This window comes from Bison bison, unplaced genomic scaffold (assembly GCF_000754665.1).
Source record: "Bison bison bison isolate TAMUID 2011002044 unplaced genomic scaffold, Bison_UMD1.0 scf7180017864465, whole genome shotgun sequence".
Classification (NCBI taxonomy): domain Eukaryota; kingdom Metazoa; phylum Chordata; class Mammalia; order Artiodactyla; family Bovidae; genus Bison; species Bison bison.
The window spans coordinates 935,743-957,526 of NW_011495026.1; positions in this window are offsets into that span (position 1 = coordinate 935,743).

The following is a 21,784-nucleotide window of genomic DNA, read 5'->3' on the forward strand; positions in this document are numbered from 1 at the left end:
CCATGAAGTGATGGGACCGGATGCCATGATCTTCGTTTTCTGACTGTTGAGCTTTAAGCCAACTTTTTCGCTCTCTACTTTCACTTTCATCAAGAGGCTTTTTAGTTCGTCTTCACTTTCAGACATAAGGGTGGTGTCATCTGCATATCTGAGATTATTGATATTTCTCCTAGCAATCTTGATTGTAAAGAATCAGGAAGTAGGGAAAGTAATGAAGCCTGGGTGTGTTTTGACGTGAAGCTTGTGGGTTTCCAGATAAACTGAGTATGGTTACAGTGTGTGAGATAAAAAAACAAAAATCATGGTCATCTCTCTCTCTCTCTCTCTCTTTTTTTTTTTTTTTTTTTTTGCTTTGAGCAAGTAGAAGGATGGTGCTGCCATCAACAGACATAAGGAGAGACTCAAGGTGAAGGAGATATTGTGGGAAGTAGTAGAAGTTCGTTGATGAACATGTTGAATTTGGGATGCCTATTAATATACTCAACTTTATTAGGTGATTGGATATACCAGCCATGCCTTACTTGGAAATGCAAAGTAAGAACAGGTAAATGTGGATATACTAGAACCATATCACATAGTCACGAAGTAATACTGTATACCTGTAAAGACAGAGGAAAAAAGAACCAGATCTGTAAAGAGCAGTATTGCATAGGAACCTGGAATGTCAGGTCCATGAATCAAGGCAAATTGGAAGTGGTCAAACAGAGATGGCAAGAGTGATTGATTATATTCTTTGCAGCCAAAGATGGAGAAGCTCTATACAGTCAGCAAAAACAAGACCAGGAGCTGACTGTGGCTCAGACCATGAACCAAATCCAGACTTAAATTGAAGAAAGTAGGGAAAACCACTAGACCATTCAGGTATGACCTAAATCAAATCCCTTATGATTATACAGTGGAAGTGAGAAATAGATTTAAGGGCCTAGATCTGATAGATAGAATGCCTGATGAACTATGGAATGAGGTCTGTGACATTGTACAAGAGACAGGGATCAAGACCATCCCCATGGAAAAGAAATGCAAAAAAGCAAAATGGCTGTCTGGGGAGGCCTTACAAATAGCTGTGAAAAGAAGAGAAGCAAAAAGCAAAGGAGAAAAGGAAAGATATAAGCATATGAATGCAGAGTTCCAAAGAATAGCAAGAAGAGATAAGAAAGCCTTCTTCAGCAATCAATGCAAAGAAATAGAGGAAAACAACAGAATGGGAAAGACTAGAGATCTCTTCAAGAAAATTAGAGATACCAAGGGAATATTTCATGCAAAGATAGTCTCGATAAAGGACAGAAATGGTATGGACCTAACAGAAACAGAAGATATTAAGAAGAGGTGGCAAGAATACACAGAAGAACAGTACAAAAAAGATCTTCATGACCCAGATAATCACGATAGTGTGATTACTGACCTAGAGCCAGACATCCTGGAATGTGAATTCCAGTGGGCCTTAGAAAGCATCACTACAAACAAAGCTAGTGGAGGTGATGGAATTCCAGTTGAGCTATTCCAAATCCTGAAAGATGATGCTGTGAAAGTGCTGCACTCAATATGCCAGCAACTTTGAAAAACTCAGCAGTGGCCACAGGACTAGAAAAGGTCAGTTTTCATTCCAATCCCAAAGAAGGTAATGCCAAAGAATGCTCAAACTACCGCACAATTGCACTCATCTCACACACTAGTAAAGTAATTCTCAAAATTCTCCAAGCCAGGCTTCAGCAATATGTGAACCGTGAACTTCCTGATGTTCAAGCTGGTTTTAGAAAAGGCAGAGGAACCAGAGATCAAATTGCCAACATCCACTGGATCATGGAAAAAGCAAGAGAATTCCAGAAAAACATCGATTTCTGCTTTATTGACTATACCAAAGCCTTTGACTGTGTGGATCACAATAAACTGTGGAAAATTCTGAAAGAGATGGGAATACCAGACCACCTGATCTGCCTCTTGAGAAATCTGAATGCAAGTCAGGAAGCAACAGTTAGAACTGGGCATGGAATAACAGACTGGTACCAAATAGGAAAAGGAGTACGTCAAGGCTGTATATTGTCACCCTGCTTATTTAACTTATATGCAGAGTACATCATGAGAAATGCTGGGCTGGAGGAAGCACAGGATGGAATCAAGATTGCCGGGAGAAATATCAATAACCTCAGATATGCAGAAGAAGGGTACAGTATTCTGAATTTCTTTGAAAATACAATCAAGCAATTTTAGCCATGTGTTAATGATATATCTTCAGTATCAGTTGTCAGGAGATCATTTTGCCAAGTTGAACGTAGAAAACATATGTTGCTTCTTATCATCACATCAAGCCTCTAACTTCACTGCAGTGATAGGATGTTATAACCTGCTAGAATTACTGAGCATGTTTCATATAAAAACCACACTATGCTATATAGTGAAATTTAAAAAACAATGTTCTTTGGAACCAGTCTAATGTGCTGAGACTTGCTTATTATTTCTCTATTAAATGGTACTGTGTTTGAAGAGATTAAATAGAAAATATATTCAAAGAGGATAAAGTAAAAGGCTACTAATTAGACAAAAGTAATTATGTAACTACTAAAAATTTATATTTTTGCAAAGTTTGATTAATCAATGTAAAGCTCTTTTAAAATTTTGGCCACCTATGATAAGTCTACAGCAAACATTATTCCCAATGGTGAAAAACTGAACACATTGCCCCTAACATCAGGAACAAGACAAGGGTCTCCACTTTCACCACTACTATTTAACATGGTTCTGGAAGTCCTAGCCACAGAAATAAGAAAAGAAAAAGAAATAAACAGAATCCAGATCGGAAAAGAAGAAGTAACGCTCTTATTGTTTGTAGATGACATGAAACTGTACATAGAAAACCCTAAAGATAGTATCAGAAAATTACTAGAGCTAATCAGTGAATTTAGCAAAGTTGCAGAATACAAAATCAATACACAGAAATCACTTGCATTTCTATATACTAACTGAAAAATCAAAAAGAGAAATTAAGGAATCAATCCCATTCACCATTGCAACAAAAATAAATAAATATCTAGGAATAAACTTAACTAAAGAGACAAAAGAACTGTACACAGGAAAATATAAGACACTAATGATGAAAGAAATCAAAGATGACATAAACAGATGGAGAGATATTCCATGTTCCTGGGCAGGAAGAATCAATATTGTGAAAATGACTATACCACCAAATGCAATCTACAGATTCATTGTGACCCCTATGAAATTACTGATGGCATTTTTCACAGAACTAGAAGAAAAAAATTCACAATCCATATGGAAACACAAAAGACCCGGAATAGCCAAAGCAGTCCTGAGAAAGAAGAATGGGGCTGAAGGAATCAACCTTCCTGACTTCAGATTATACTACAAAGCCACAGTCATCAAGACAGTATGGTACTGGCACAAAAACACAAATATAGACCAATGGAACAAGATAATAAACCCATGCACCTGTGGGTACCTTATTTTTGACAAAGAAGACAGGAATATACAATGGGGCAAAGACAGCCTCTTCAATAAATAGTGCTGGGAAAACTGTAAAAGAATGAAACCAGAACACTTCCTAACACGATACACAAAGATAAACTCAACATGGATTAAAGACCTAAAGGTACAATCAGAAACTATAAAACTCTTAGAGGAAAACATAGAACACTCAGTGACATAAATCAAAGCAAGATCCTCTATGATCCATCTCCTAGAGTAATGGTAATTAAAACAAAAGTAAACAAGTGGGATCTGATTAAACTTAAAAGCTTTTGCACAGCAGAGGAAACTATAAGCAAGATGAAAAGACAACCCTCAGAGTGGGAGAAAATAATAGCAAATGAAACAAGTGACAACAGATTAATTTCCAAAATATACAAGCAGCTCATATGCCAGAAAAACAACGCAGTTAAAAAGTGGGGAAAACACATAAGTAGACATTTCTCCAAAGAAGACAGACAGATGGCTGACAAACACAGGAAAAGATGTTCAACATCACTCATTATTAGAGAAAAGCAAATCAAAACCACAATGAGATATTACCTCATACCTGCCAGAATGGCCACCATCAAAAAGTCTACAAACAATAAATACTGGAGAGGGTGTGTAGAAATGGGAATGCTCTTGCACTGTTGGTGGGAATGTAAATTGATACAGTCACTATGGAAGATAATATGGAGATTTCTTTAAAAACTAGGAATAAGACCACCATATGATCCAGCAATCCCACTCCTAGGCATATGCCCTGAGGAAACCAAAATTGAATAAGACACATGTATCCCATTGTTCATTGCAGCACTATTTACAATGGCTAGAACATGGAAACAACCTAGATGTCCTTTGACAGAAGAATGGATAAAGAAGTCGTGGTACATATACAGAATGGAATATTACTCAGCCATAAAAAGGAGCATATTTAAGTCAGTTTTGATGAGGTGGATGAACCTAGAACCTATTTTATGGAGTGAAATGAGTCAGAAAGAAAAAGATAAATATCATATTTTAATGCATATATATGGAATCTAGAAAAATGGTACTGAAGAATTTATTTACAGGACAGTAATGGAAAAGCAGACATAGAGAATAGGCTTATGGACATGGGGAGAGGTGAGGAGAGGGTGAGATGTATGGAAAAAATAACATGGAAACTTACATTACCGTATGTAAAATAGATAGCCAATGCGAATTTGCTGTGTGGCTCAGGAAACTCAAAGAGGGACTCTGTATCAATCTAGAGGGGTGGGATAGGGCAGGAGATGGGAGGGAAGTTCAAAAGGGAATGATATATGTATACCTATGGCTGATTCATGTTAAGGTTTGACAGAAAACAACAAAATTCTGTAAAGCAATTATCCTTCAAAAAATAAAAAAACTTCAAATGCATGAAATGGGATAGAAATAAAAGAAAACAGAAAAATAAAATTTTGAATATCTCTATTTGAAATTTGGGGGAAAGAATAATATTTAAATTGACTCATAGCTTTGAGATATTTTTGTAATACTAGATTTTGATTCTGACCATCCAACTATAGATTGGCTATTCCAACAAATCCCTCCTCAGTTTCCATTAATTAGCTAGAGTGGCTTACAGAACTCAGAGAAGTTGATTAGATTACTGGTGTATTATAAAAAGACATAACTGAGGAGCAGCCAGATGGAAGAGATGCATTAGGCAAGAATGGGGAAAGGGCCAGGAGCTCCCATGCTCACTCCAAGCCCACTCTCCCCACTTTCAGGTGTTCCCCAACCTGGAAGCTCTCTAACCTTGAGCCACTAAGATTTTATGGAGGCTTCATGGCAACCCACTCCAATCTTCTTGCCTGGAAAGTCCCATGGACGGAGGATCCTACAGTCCATGGGGCCGCAAACAGTCGGACACGACAGAGTGACTTCACTTTCCTTTCACTTTCATTACAGTCACAGTTGATTAAATTATTGTTCATTGGGGTTGATTTCAACCTTAAGCTCCTCTCCTTCCCTCTGCTTGGAGGTCAGGGCAATACTCTAATCCCATGATTATTCCCCCTGGTGACCAGCCCCCATCTTGAGGTATAATCCTAAAGTCACCTTATTAACATCAACTCTTATATAATTAAAGGGTTTTGTTATGAATATTAAGATATTTTCTGTTATGAATATTTTTTGTATGAATATTAAGATTTTCTGTTCTTATGCACTTATGAAATTCCAAGGGTTTTAGAAGCTGTGTGCCAGAAACCAAAGAGCAGATGTTTATTTCTGTTATAAACCATAGTAAGATTTATGAAATTAGATGTTACCCAGTAAACATATCAATAGGTTACAACATTAGAGCAAATTAACCCAATTAAAATTGCATTAAGTTCTATTTTTTTTTTTAATATTTGAGGACATTCTACACACTTGTTAAAATTAGCTAGCAAATGGAAACATATAAGATGTATAAAACTTCTGCCATGTGATTTTCATACTTCTTTGACATTCATTACAAACAGGTGGCACATTATACTGCAAATTGACATGCACTAGAAAAATAAAGATTGAGTATTTCCATTACTGATTTGTTTATACTTAATTTTTCAGTTGAAATATCCTGATTATTTTTTCTTATCTTTTAAAAACTCCATTTTTCCTGGAGTTTGTGAACTGTACATATTTAAACCTCTTAAAATATGGATGTGAGCAATTTCACTCCATTAACATTTAAATATGAGTTGTGTATTGCAATTACAACAGTATCAAACTGAAATTAGAAAACTGCAGATTATCATTGGGAGAAGATGAAACATCAAATAAGTTGTAGTATCAAATGAAGCCTGAAAGATATTAATTTCATCACATTGTATACTAAATTATATCTTTACATTTTAGAGAAGGAAATAAATCCATCCACATTTAAAAAATAGGAATAAAAATAAATTAATAGTATAATAGCAATCAGTCATCATATTACTCTGACAACAAAAATATGTATCAATTATAAAGTGAAAGTGAAAAGTGAAAGTGAAAGTCGCTCAGACGTGTCCAACTGTTTGCGACTGCATGGACTTTACAGTCCATGGAATTCACCAGGCCAGAATACTGGAGTGGGTAGCCTTTCCCAACTACAGGGGATCTTCCCCACCCAAGAACTGAACCTGGGTCTCCTACATTGCAGGCGAATTCTTTATCAACTGAGCTACTAGGGAACCCCTTTTTCAATTATAAACAGTATCATAAATGGCTAGTGTTCTCCAGATAATACAAATAGAATAAAGATATAAATTAATTATTGATCTTTTGAAATAGTGAAAACCTTGTATAATATCATATATGAAATGAATCGTTTCATATATGCAGTCCAGGTTCGATGCATGATACTGGATGCTTGGGGATGGTGCACTGAGACAACCCAGAGAGATGATACGGGGAGGGAGGAGGGGGGGAGGTTCAGGATGGGGAACATGTGCATACCTGTGGTGGATTCATGTTAATGTATGGCAAAACCAATACAATATTGTAAAGTAATTAACCTCCAATTAAAATAAATTTATATTAAAAAAAAGAAAGAAATAGTGAAAACCTTGCCAGTTAAACTCAGAAAGCTTTGATTCTGTTCATAGACAAGTATATTTGATTTTGAGTGATTAGAAAACAGTTATCATAATGAAAAACAGTGGACATCAAACAGATCACAGTGAAGTAATTTTGGGGGGAGTGAATTTGAGTTCTCTTTTAATAATACAGAATTAAAAGAAGTAGTGGGAGGACATTATTAGAGATAGCCAAACAGACTGGTTCCAAATAGGAAAAGGAGTATGTCAAGTCTGTATATTGTCACCCTGCTTATTTAACTTCTATGCAGAGTACATCATGAGAAATGCTGGGCTCGAAGAAGCACAGGCTGGAATCAAGATTGCTGGGAGAAATATCAATAACCTCAGATATGCAGATATAACCACCCTTATGGCAGAAAGTGAAGAGAAACTAAAAAGCCTCTTGATGAAAGTGAAAGTGGAGAGTGAAAAAGTTGGCTTAAAGTTCAACATTCAGAAAACTAAGATCATGGCATCTGGTCCCATCACTACATGGGAAATAGATGGGAAAAAGTGGAAACAGTGTCAGACTTTATTTTGGGGGGCTCCAAAGTCACTGTAGATGGTGATTGCAGCCATGAAATTAAAAGATATTACTCCTTGGAAGGAAAGTTATGACCAACCTAGATAGCATATTCAAAAGCAGAGACATTACTTTGACAACAAATGTCCATCTAGTCAAGGCTATGGTTTTTCCTGTGGTCATGTATGGATGTGAGAGTTGGACTGTGAAGAAAGCTGAGCACCAAAGAATTGATACTTTTGAATTGTGGTGTTGGAGAAGACTCTTGAGAGTCCCTTGGACTGCAAGGAGATCCAACCAGTCCATTCTAAAGGAAATCTGTCCTGGGTGTTCTTTGGAAGGAATGATGCTAAAGCTGAAACTCCAATACTTTGGCCACCTCATGCGAAGAGTTGACTCATTGGAAAAGACTCTGATGCTGGGAGGAATTGGGGTCAGGAGAATAAGGGGACGACAGAGAATGACATGGCTGGATGGCATCACTGACTCGATGGACATGAGTTTGGGTAAACTCTGGGAGTTGTGATGGACAGGGAGGCCGGGCATGCTGCAATTCATGGGGTCACAAAGAGTCGGATACAACTGAGTGATTGAACTGAACTGAAAAAGTCAGGTAGATGGAAATCAAAATATTATCTTTTATATTAGTAAAGCTTTTTTTTTTTTTTTTTGAGAAAGCCACAAATGTGTGAATAAATGTGCTGCAATCATTTCATCCTAAAATTAGACATACTGGATCACCCAGGGAAGAATGAAATTACAGCAGCAGAGCTGTGATCCATGTCTGTCCTGATTATGAGGGTGATATTCCCAGGGGAAAGAAAGCTACTGACCCTTTCTAATCCTGTTGATAACTGGATCACCCTGTAAATAGACTAATGATATTTGCTAGGCAAACACTTATATCTGGAAATCTCATAGCATGATGTCCAATATTCAGTATTATTCAGTTCAGTTCAGCTGCTCAGTTGTGTCTGACTCTTTGTGACCCCATTATTCCCAGCATGCCAGGCCTCCCTGTCCATCACCAACTCCTGGAGCTTATTCAAACTCATGTCCATCGAGTCAGTGATGCCATCCAGCCATGCCATCCTCTGTCATCCCCTTCTCCTCATGACCCCAATTCCTCCCAGCATCAGAGTCTTTTCCAAAGAGCCAACTCTTCTCATGAGGTGGCCAAAGTATTGGAGTTTCAGCTTTAGCATCATTTCTTCCAATGAACACACAGGACTGATCTCCTTTAGGATGGACTGCTTTTATCTCCTTGCAGTCCAAGGGATTCTTAAGAGTCTTCTCCAACACCACACTTCAAAAGCATCAATTCTTTGGTGCTCAGCTTTCTTCACAGTCCAACTCTCACATCCATACATGACCACTGGAAAAAACCATAGCCTTGACTAGACAGACCTTTGTTGGCAAAGTAATGTCTCTGCCTTTGAATATGCTATCTAGGTTAGTCATAAATTTCCTTCCAAAGAGTAAGTGTCTTTTAAATTCATGGGTGAAATCACCATGTACAGTGACTTTGGAGCCCCCCAAAATAAAGTCTGACACTGTTTCCACTGTTTCCCCATCTATTTTCCATGTAGTGTTGGGACCAGATGCCATGATCTTAGTTTTCTGAATGTTGAGCTTTAAGCCAACTTTTTCTCTCTCCTCTTTCACTCTCATCAAGAGGCTTTTTAGTTCCTCTTCACTGTCTGCCATAAGGGTGGTTATATCTGCATATCTGAGGTTATTGATATTTCTCCCAGCAATCTTGATTCCAGCCTGTGCTTCTTCCAGCCCAGCATTTCTCATGATGTACTCTACATAGAAGTTAAATAAGCAGGGTGACAATATACAGACTTGACATACTCCTTTTCCTATTTGGAACCAGTCTGTTGTTCCATGTCCAGTTTTACTTGTTGCTTCCTGACCTGCATATAGGTTTCTCAAGAGGCAGGTCAGGTGGTCTGTTATTCCCACGTCCTTCAGAATTTTCCACAGTTTATTGTGACCCACACAGTCAAAGGCTTTGGCATAGTTAATGAAGCAGAAATAGATGTTTTTCTGGAACTCTCTTGCTTTTTTGATGATCCAGTGGATGTTGGCAATTTGATCTCTGGTTCCTCTGCCTTTTCTAAAACCAGCTTGAACATCTGGAAGTTCACGGTTCACATATTGCTGAAGCCTGGCTTGGAGAATTTTGAGCATTACTTTACTAGTGTGTGAGATGAGTGCAATTGTGTGGTAGTTTGAGCATTCTTTGGCATTGCCTTTCTTTGGGATTGGAATGAAAAGTGACCTTTTCCAGTCCTGTGCCCACTGATGACTTTTCCAAATTTGCTGGCATATTGAGTGCAGCACTTTCACAGCATCATCTTTCAAAATTTGAAATAGCTCAACTGGAATTCTATCACCTCCACTAGCTTTGTTCATAGTGATGCTTTCTAAGGCCCACTTGACTTCACATTCCAGGATGTCTGGCTCTAGATGAGTGATCACACCTTCGTGATTATCTTGGTCGTGAAGATCTTTTTTGTACAGTTCTTCTGTGTATTCTTGCCACCTCTTCTTAATATCTTCTGCCTCTGTTAGGTCCATACCATTTCTGTCCTTTATTGAACTCATCTTTGCATGAAATATTCCCTTGGTATCTCTAATTTTCTTGAAGGGATCTCTAGTGTTTCCCATTCTGTTGTTTTCCTCTATTTCTTTGCATTGTTCACTGAGGAAGACTTTCTTATCTCTCCTAGCTATTCTTTGGAACTCTGAATTCAGATGCTTATATCTTTTTTTTTTTTTTTTCTCCTTTGCTTTTAGCTTCTCTTCTGAGAACACAAAACACAATCTGTGGATTTATGACACAACAGTCTGGAAAATGCAATGCAAGCATTGTGACTCTCTAGTCATAAAATGGAGAGGTTCAGTAAAGCTAAATGAGCTACCCCACATGAAATGAAACACAGACATTACTTACAATCTATAACTATTACTCTAGAACAGAGAACCCGAACTGGCTTGAATAGGAAGTACCTTAAGAATCAGGGTGCCCCAATCCTCTCTCTGCTTCACTTATGCTACTTCATTGCTTGTGTCCCTGAAATTATTATTAAAAGTTGATACTGTAGGATCTGTGAGTGAGTTGATTTGACGATCTAATGGGTGGTGGTATCTTAGATTTGCACCAGGAGCAGGATTGTCTTTCAGCCAGGACATAGCCACTTAACCACCTTTGATATGAAGGACCAAGATTTTTGAAGTCAATTATAGGAAATGAGTGATAACAAATTTTGGGGTCAATAGAACCAAGGGGACTGGCTAAATGAATGATGAGGAGTATATGGAGGAAAAAAATTCTCAAAAATATTCTATTCCCAAGCCATGTCTAGCTGCTTTGTAAAAAGATTCAGACCTTTTAGAGAGGACAGTATTGTAGAAGTAAGTAAAAGGTTTGTTGCTTTTGTTGTTTTATAAATGTTTGGCTTGCTTATGCAAGTTTCATTACCTGAAGAGATGCCCAGTTTCTCATAAAATAACTCAGTCTTTGTGCCAACTAGGAAGCCCCTTTAATTCCCTAAAAGGCTGCAATGTAGGTAATTGACCTTAATCAGATGACTACTGAATCCTAAGGACACTGTGTTAAAAAAAAATTCAAACATTTTCCAAAGAGATACTAACAGAAGTCTGATGAATTATTAATGATATAGTATCACAGAATTACTCATTTGGAGACATGTTGTTAATTTTAGATACTACTAAAGACAGAAGATAATTTAAGTCCTTAATATTCATTAATCTTGGTTCTAGAAATTAAAAATATCTGTTTTTCATTTTATTACTGTTTATACACTTATGATCTAAGGCTTCCCTAGTGGGGCAGTGGTAAAGAATTCACCTGCCAATGCCAGAAACACAACAGATGTGAGTTCACAGACATGGTGGGCTACAGTCCATGGTGTCTCAGAGTCTGACGCAGCAGAGCACACACACGCAGACTTATGATCTAAGTCCATTAGTCCATTATGTAGCATAAAACATGTAATATTAAACTGCCCATGGTCCACCTGCACTCCACCCTCTTCTGGTAAACATAGAAAAGACAAATTAGATTTCCAGATCTCCCTCTACTCAAAAAAGCAGACAGCCCGAAAATATATTTCACAAGGCTTTTGTATTACACACACACACAGCATATCATACTCACATACACAAATTTATTTCAGATAAAACTGAAAACTTCTCACATAAAGAACTGAAAGTTTCTTTGTCATGTTCAATTTTTTTAAAGTTATGATGAAAAGGGAAAGTCGCTCAGTTGTGTCTGACTCTTGTGACGCTATAGCCATGGAATTCTCCAGGCCAGAATACTGGAGTGGGTAGCCCGTCCCTTCTCCGGGGGATTTTCCCAACCCAGTGATCGAACCCAGGTCTCCCGCATTGCGGGCAGATTCTTTACCAGCTGAGCCACAAGGGAAGCTATGTTATAACCAAGCAAATGTTTTAAAAAGGCCGTCTAATATTGCATTCTTATATGTTTCTAAAATACTATAAAAGCAACTGATCTTTATAAGACTATCAATAATCTAAAAATAGTAAATGTGTTCTCTCAGTGGTTGCAGGATTTTCTATTTTTACTTAAAAAAATTGATGACTATAATAAAAACCAAGACTTAACAATTCTACTCCATGTGGATATTTTGAATGTAGAGATTTGTCTACATGAAAAAATCTTATTCTCTCAGTTTCTTTGAGACATTAATTTTTGTTTTAATGTTTGGCTTCAGTCCATGTAAACATACAATATTAATCATCAGGCTTCATGGGAAGAACAATGAAAATTTAAAGTTCTAGCTTTAATTTTGTTGACAGCTGATTCAATGTTGTCTCTATAAAGCAAATTAACTTTGAGAAATGCCTTTAAAATATATGCATGAATCTCACTGTTTTGTCATTCATTTTAAATATGAAAAGAATTGTTTGCTTTATGTTTTCTTTAAGATTATAAAAGAAAAGCATGCTCACTTAAAAAGATTCAGACAGTGATTTTAATATGATAGGAAAGTATAAATTACATAATATCTTAATTCCTAGCCATAAGTGCTGTAAAAGTTTAGCATGTATTCTGCAGTATCTTTCAATGCATATACATGCACACACAAATACACATATATACTGAAATGATCATATAAATTTTCTCTTAGGATACTTTCCCCTGAGCAAAACTTTATATAATTATGGTAGTGACTATGTTGGCTATGAATGTTTTTATTATTGCTGACTGACAATATAATTTTATATAGCTTATATATCTATTCAATCCAACTGTACTAAAGTGAGTTTTTTAAATAGCTATTTTCTAGTTCTGTCTTTGTGTGTGTGTGTGTTTTACTGTAATAGGATAATAATTTTTGAAATTTTTCTTTGTAGTCTAATACAAAACCTAGTTTGCTGTCTTATTTTTTTTTCAAACTATCTCTTTCTAGTACTTTCTTATGTAAGTGGATATATTGACAGTTTTATTATTATTGTCATCAGGTCCCATCACTGTAAACATGTATATAATTTGGTCTTCCTTTTTGTTAGAGAAATTTCCTTAATCTTGCTCTTAAATATGCTTATCCTATTTCAGCCAGTTTTTCATGGTTTTACATTTTCATCATGTTTCCCTGCTAGATTGAGAGTCCTTTAACTCTTACATTGTAATCTCTAAGATCTATAGATTCCAAACTTCTTTTATACATCTGAAATATCTTTATTTATTTTTTTCATTTTCATCAAGCTTAAATTAGTTCAGATGCTCAGTCATGTCCGACTCTTTGCAACCCCATGGACTGTAGCATGCCTGGCTTCCCTGTCCATCACCAACTCCTGAAGCTTGGTGATGCCATCTAACCATCTCATCCTCTGTCATCCCCTTTTCCCCCTGCCTTCAATCTTTCCCAGCATCAGGGTCTTTTCCAATGAGTCAGTTCTTCGCATCAGGTGGCCAAAGTATTGGAGTTTCAGCTTTAGCATCAGTCCTTCCAGTGAATATTCAGGACTGATTTCCTTTAGGATGGACTGGTTGTAATAATAGTCATGTTTAAATTATTATATGATATCCAATTCCACCATGTTTTATATGATTACTTAGAATTCTTTTTTAGTTTTCCCTCACTTCATCACAATTAAGTGATAAAGATATTTGAAAAGAAATTACCTCACTTCTGGGTAATTTCTTTTCAAATATCTTCAACACTTACTTGTTTTGGTAATTTTGCAAATAGGTATTAAGTACTTATGTTGTGCTAGGATTCACAAAGTTGTTTTTGTAGAAAAAAGCTATTGCATTCCTCTTACAGAGTTTACAGTCCAAATGTGAGCTAGGTATCATGTAAATAAATATTTATATGTAAAAGAAGTATGTTATTATTTATTATGACAGTTCTTCTGAGGAAAAATTTTTCTAGCCTACCTGAGACAATGATATTTACAGAATGGGAAGATAAATAGGAGTTGGATAGACATTAGGTAGTGAAGAGAGCATTTCAAGAAGATGTAGTATCATGTGAGAAGAGATTGGTAAAGATTATTATAGGGTCCATGTGTTTGAAAAAAGCTACAGTGATTGAAGTAAATTGAGAGTTACAGGTTGGGGAAGTTGTTCATGCTGCAAAAATATATTGCCTATTTACACTGTGCGGGTCTTTGTAATGACTGCTATCATTACAGTGTGCTAGACGATACTCTATTCTTAACACGTTTATTCTTTAGTCTTAAAACAATTCAAAAGCATAGGTACGGTACAAATTAATCATTTGAAACCTCTACTATAACAGACTTGAGAGGCCAGAAAGAGAAGCTTTCACACCCTATGATAATAACAGAGCACAAAAGGAAGAAGAAAGACTTCCTCTTCTCGCTGGGCAACAACTCAGCCAATGAGAAACTGTCAGAAGTCAGCCAATGAAAAACCACTGTACTTAGAACTCTCAGTTCCTCAAATAGAACCTTTGTTTATCACAGCCCTCCTTTCTTTTCCCTATTATATCTACTCTACTTGTTGACCTGGATTTTCACATGGCTTATTTTTGCAGAATCTGAATCACACTTCTTTGTTATCCCAAATAAACCTATCTTTCACTGTAGAAATAACTGGCAATCTATTTATGAAAAATGAGCATTGGTTTAACAAGTAAGAAAACTTCTTCGCCACTGAGATTTTGAGTGATGTATTTCAGTGCCGTTCAGTCGCTGAGTTGTGTCCGACTATTTGCGACCCCCTGGATTGCAGTAGGTCAGGGTTTCCCTATCTGTCACCAACTCCCAGACTTTACTCAAACTCATGTCCATTGAGTCAATGATGCCATCCAACCATCTCATCCTCTGTTGTCCCCTTCTCCTCCCGCCTTCAACCTTTCCCAGCATCAGGGTCTTTTCCAGTGAGTCAGTTCTTCACATCAGGGGGCCAAGGTATTGGAGTTTCAGCTTCAGCATCAGTCCTTCCAATGACTATTCAACACTGATTTCCTTTACTATGGATTGTTTGGATCTCCTTGCAGTCCAAGGGACTCTCAAGAATCTTCTCCAAGACCACAGTTCAAAAACATCCATTCTTTAGCACTCAGCTTTCTTTATAGTCCAACTCTCACATCCATACATGAATACTGGAAAAATCATAGCTTTGACTAGATGGACCTTTGTTGGTAATGTCTCTGCTTTTTAATATACTGTCTAGGTTGGTCATAGCTTTTCTTCCAGGGAGCAAGAGTCACCATCTGCAGTGATTTTAAAGCCCCCCAAAATAAAGTCAGCCACTGTTTTCATTGTTTCCCCATTCATTTGCCATGAAGTGATGGCACTGGATGCCATGGTCTTAGTTTTCTGAATGTTGAGTTTTAAGCCAACTTTTCCACTGTCCTCTTTCACTTTCATCAAGAGGCTCTTTAGTTCTTAATCACTTTCTGCCATAAGGGTGGTGTCACCTGCATATCGGAAGTTATTGATATTTCTCCTGGCAATCTTGGTTCCAGCTTGTGCTTCATCAAGTCTGGCATTTCACTTGATGTACACTGCATAAAAGTTAAATAAGCAGAGTGACAATATACAGCCTTGACATACTCCTTACCTGATTTGAAATCAGTCTGTTGTTCCATGTCCAGTTCTAATTGTTGTTTCTTGACCTGCATACAGATTTCTCAGGAGGCAGGTCAGGTGGTTTCATATTCCCATCTCTTTAAGAATTTTCCACAGTTTGTTGTGATTCATACAGTCAAAGGCTTTAGTGTAGTCAATAAAGCAAAAGTAGATATTTTTCTGGAACTCTCTCACTTTTTCGATGATCCTGCGGATATTGGCAATTTAATCTCTGGTTCCTCTGCCTTTTCTAAATCCAGTTTGAACATCTGGAAGTTCATGGTTCATGTACTGTTGAAGCCTCACTTGGAGAATTTTGAGCATTACTTTGCTATCATGTGAGATGAATGCAATTATGTGGTAGTTTGAACATTCTTTGGCATTGTCTTTCTTTGGGATTGGAATGAAAACTGACCTTTTCCAGTCCTGTGGCCACTGCTGAGTTTTCCAAATTTGCTGGCATATTGAGTGCAGCACTTTAACAGCAGCGTCTTTTAAGATTTGAAATGATGTATTTAAGACCACACAACTGGGAAGTGGTGGAGATTGATTTGAAAGATTTTAATCTAGCTACCCAATCTGCTCTCTTAATCAGTGTACTATACTGCCAGTCAACGATTTTGTATTTTACTCTACATATAATAGAAAGACATGAAAAGACTTAAAGTATGAGAGTATTAAAATAGCTTTATTTTTAAATATCATTCATGGTTGCTTGTGCTGAATGAAGTGGGACTTTACAAGACTAAAATTGAGGCAATATATTACTAAGCTATTGTTGTAGTTTAGATAGGAAGTAATGTGTACTATGTTTAGGGTAATGTGGGTGTGTATCTTAACCACACTTTATTTGTCAGCCTCATTTTGGGTCCAGAGTCTATCCCATACCCTTTTGACCTGACTGAACTTAAGCCTTACTCACAAGGAATGTACTCAAGCCAGATAAGTTCTCCATTAACTTTCATCCTTGCTTCATCTGATATGAAAACTGGAAGGATGTGTTTGCTGACATAGATAATCACTGATTATGAGACTCCTGTGGGGAGAACAAAAAGTATGAGAACTGTTTCCTATAACTGTGGACTTGATTCTCCCTGGTAGTCAGATTCAGGTTTTAGTTCTGGTCCTTTTAAGTACCCTTATCTCCCTTTCTGTAGTGTGGAGTGCAGCTTCAAATTCGTCTTGATCTTTGATATGCCCCATTCTTCCTGATTATATGTAAGTTACTTAGAGCAAACTTCATTTTTGTACTTTATGGAGTCATTCCTTCATTTTTCAGACTTAAAGTTCCTTCTTGGCTTGGAGGATTTTATTCATATCTCTGCCTCCCAACACCAGTTTTGGTTGGAAACACTAATTGGATTGAATGTATACTAGAGAATGCATTGAAGGATTTGTCTTAACCAGAAAGTGGAAGAAGTGAAGTCACTCAGTTGTGTCTGACTCTTTGCAACCCCAAGGACTGTAGCCTGCCAGGCTCCTCCATCCATGGGATTTTCCAGGCAAGAATACTGGAATGGGTAGCCATTTCCTTATCCAGGAAATCTTCCTAACCCAGGGATCAAACCTGGGTCTCCCGTACTGCAGGCAGACTTTACCATGAGCCACCAGAGAAGCCAACCAGTGGGTAGTGAGAAAAAAAAAAAAAAAAAATGGGAGAGAGAAGAAGAAAGCCTATTGTACAAAAATGGAGAGAAGTGGAAAAGGTACACAATGGGAAAGAAACCAAAGGTCAGTTATGGAAATGTTGATTTGGAGATGCTCAAATTACCCAAGTATTTGATTGTTATATAAACTCAATAGCAGTGCTTATTAAAATGAAAGTGAGTAAAATCAGGTATGAGCTTCCCTTGAGGCTCAGATGGTAAAGAATCTGCCTGCAATGTGGGAGACATGGGTTGAGTCCCTGGGTTGGGAAGATCCCCTGGAGAAGGGAAAGGCTACCCACTCTACTGTTCTAGCCTGGAAATTTCCATGGACTGTATAGTCCCTGGGGTCACAAAGAGTTGGACAGGACTGAGTGACTTTCACTTTCACTTTCAAAATCAGGTATAGGGAGCAATGGTACTTTTAAGTATGAAATAGTATATAGCGAACAGTATATAGGTCCTAAATGTGTTCATTGATGCAAGAATCTTATTCCTTCCTTCTTGACTTTCTTAGGAACAGAGCTATCTATTTATCATCTATCTATTCATATATGCCCCTACCTGTCATTTATCTAATCTATTTTCACACATAGACTTTCTTAAAGTATAATATGTTATTATTTTAGTAATATATGTACATGGGCTTCCTGGTGGTTCAGTGGTAAGGAATCCACCTGCCAATGCAGGAGACCTGGTTCAATCCCTGGATCAGGAAGAGCCCGCTGGAGAAGGAAATAGCTACCAGTTCCAATATTCTTGCCTGGAGAACCTTGGACGGAGGAGTCTGGTGGGCTACAGTCCATGGGGTCACAAAAAGGTTGGACGTGACTTCAGTTCAGTTCAGTTTAGTGGCTTAGTCTTGTCTGACTATTTGCGACCCCATGAACTACAGCATGCCAGGCCTCACTGTCCATCACCAAATCCCAGAGTTTACTCAAACTCATGTCCATTGAGTCTGTGATGCCAACCAAAACTCTCATCCTCTGTCATCCTCTTCTCCTCCTGCCTTCAGTCTTTCCCAGCATCATGGTCTTTTCCAGTGAGTCAGTTCATCACATCAGGGGGCCAAAGTATTGGAGTTTCAGCTTCATCATCAGTCCTTACAATGAATATTCAGGACTGACTTCCTTTAGGATTAACTGGTTGGATCTCCTTAGAATCCAAGGGACTCTCAAGAGTCTTCTCCAATACCACAGTTCAAAAGCATCAGTTCTTCAGTGCTCAGCTTTCCTTATAGTCTTAAATCCATACGTGACTACTGCAAAAACTGTAGCTTTGACTAGACAGACCTTTGTTGATGGTTAGGGTTAAAAAAAAAAAAGAGATAATCAGCTCAATCCCAGGTCTCCATTCTAAAGTTTTATACCTACACTAATTATAGTTTCAGCCTTTTCTAAGAATGTAATTTCATTTTTAATTTATTTGTTTTAATTGGAGGATAATTACTTTACGATATTGTGATGGTTTTTTGCCATCCATTGAGCTGGTGGGCTACAGTGCATGGGGTCGCAAAGAGTTTGACACAACTGAGCATGCAGCATGAACCAGCCACGGGTATACATGTATCTTGACTAGTCAATCTGGAAATTCTTAGTCAGCACAAATGATGTCTTAATAGACCCCTTTCATTGGGCTTCCCTGATGGCTCAGATGGTTAAGAATCTGCCTGCAATGCAGGAGACCTGGATTTGATACCTGATTGGGGAAAATGCCCTGGAGAAGGGAATGGCTACTCATGCCAGTATTTTTGCCTGGATAATCCCATGGACAGAGTAGCCTGGTGGGCTACAGCCTATGGGGTTGCAAAGAGCTGGACAAGACTGATCAACTAACACATACCTCAAAGGAAGGTGGCCTTTCTTGAAATAATTGTTTCCTTTATTTATGACTTCCTTGTCCCTCCCCTTTTGGCCTTTAAAAACCTTTCCTTTTTCTGCAGCCCTTTGGAGCTACTCTCTGTCTGTTAGCTGGGAGGCTTCCTGATTCATGAATCATTCTTAGCGACCCCATGGACTGCAGCCTACCAGGCTCCTCTGCCCATGGGATTTTCCAGGCAAGAGTACTGGAGTGGGGTGCCATTGCCTTCTCTGATCATTGAAGAAAGCCAATTATAATAGGCCCTCAAATTTACTCAGTTTAATTTTGCTTTTTAATGTAAGAAATCAGAATATTTTCATATAACAAGTGATCTTTAACTCTACCTGCTTTCTTGTCATAAATATTAGCACCAAAAGTTACTCTGCCTGGTTATAGAAACTATTTGTAGCAGGGAGGGTTAGCAGTGAACTTTCAGAATGTTTGGTTTATTTGTTCTTCTTTCTTTTGCATATAAAATGAAGAGATTTACATTAGAAATATTAGTGAATCTTACAAACTCCATCAACTGGGAATATTCTCTTTAACTCAATATTTTATTGCTGTTGTTGCTGTTCTTAGTTAGAACATGCTCTTAAGGTTTGAGATTCTGTGTGTGTGTGTGTGTGTGTGTGTGTGTGTGTTAAGTCATAGATTACTTTTTAAAGTGACATAACAAGACAGAGTTATGAACTTTCTATATTATTTTCAGAGCAATAGTCTCTGCAGATTTTGGTCCCTGGTAAAGATAATGTCTCTGAACAAAATAAGGTGGAGTGACCTCTGTTTCTTGAAATTTCAGACCTCCAGACAGAAAAGCAATTAATTTTTCAGAATTCATCAGTGTTTTTTCTTTAACACTAAATTCTTATTTTATGAAAGGAATTACATGGTGACTGTTTATTTTACTCTACTTGCAAATTGGATGTTAATTAGAGAATGTCTCAGGATACTTTCTAGTTATTTTCTGTAACATTGAATTTATAACATGTTCTATAACATTTCATAAGAGAAACTGAATATTTATAATAAGCATGCTGTTTTGATTTTATGTAAACTTCTATATATTACAGAATCCTTGGGGTTTAGTTTGCATCTGTTACATATTTTGAGATTATGAAATTCATCCACCATTTTTTATTCTCTTTGCTCATTCTGTTTTTGTCAGTGTTTAGAGATTTTGTTTTAATCTATACTCATCCTATCATTTTGAGATATTAACCTTGATATAGTCCAATGGCAATATATTTTAAACTATATAGTGTGCATGCATATATATCAAGTAATAATTTTACCCTATAATGAGTCATAGTTCCAATTATTGTCTCTGTAACTGATTAATCAGGGCAATGGCATAAAATTTGAAATCTTTTAAAATATTCAAATGGTAAAGCTCTTGAAAATGCACACAGAAATGGAAATTGTGTTCTTTCTATTAATATGTATGTGCATATAATGAGTTTTAATGAATGTGCAAAGGTCATTTCAGTTGATTGTTGATTGGTAGTTTTCTTATGAAGGACTTGAAAGAAATGTATTTAAATAGACTGTATTCTTATACAATCAAAATAACCTAAAATAGTGAATACTGTTATATTAAAATATTATTTGTCATAATTTGAGAACAAGTGTATTGTCATAAAGTCACATCTTTGAAATTTAAGCAAATTGAATGATATGATTTGATATGGAAGAATTTGAATTATATATGAGTTAGAATTTTGTCACTGTTCAAATAGCAAGCAATAAATAAAATGAAATAGCAGAGAGATTTAATCATTCTCATCTGATTATAAAAAATTGCATCAAATGAATTTTTTTTTAGGAAAACAAAGCAAATGCTTCTATGTCTTTGGTATTCAACACATATCATGAGATTGATTCTTATAAACCAATGCCTTTTTAACTTGCACATGCTATGATGTCTGAGAATTACTATTGTGATTTCTTTCCAAATTTTAATTGTGTTAAGATGACTTATTCAAGTAACTACAAATTAAAAATGCAGTAATTCAATGAAGTATGCACTTTCTGACTAGGATTGATCGTATATTTTATGCTTACAAAAATATGTTGACCTTAAGGGGCATATGTATTTGAAAAGAGGCAGCATCTACACAGAAAATAAAACTGTTCTCGTGTGTAATAAAAATCATAGGAATAAATATTAATGGGAATTCAATTATGGGTATTTTCTTTATTGGAGAAAGGAGACAGTTGTGCTACAATATGAGTAATTATGATTTTTCTGAATTCTAAATGGCTGTCTGAATCACAGCACACTAATGGTTGTGTCATTTTCATCTTTGAGCTATTTTGATGCAACTTTGTTGCCTGTACCATTCTAAGGAAGCGTGAGCTACATACCGACAGGATTTCAAAGGTATTCAAGAAATTAGAGTGATACAGTTAAAAAATATAATAGGAACATAAAAAAATTGTCATGATATTATGGCAAAAGTTTGCTTAACAAACTTTTCCTGAACCCCCAATATAATGGATCCTAATTACACTGGAGTTTATACCATGACTTCTTCAAATGTTATAAATCTTTGTTTTTATATCATTGGGAACATGTTCAGAGTAGTTTAGAAATAATCAGTGTTGTACTCTGTGACACTCCC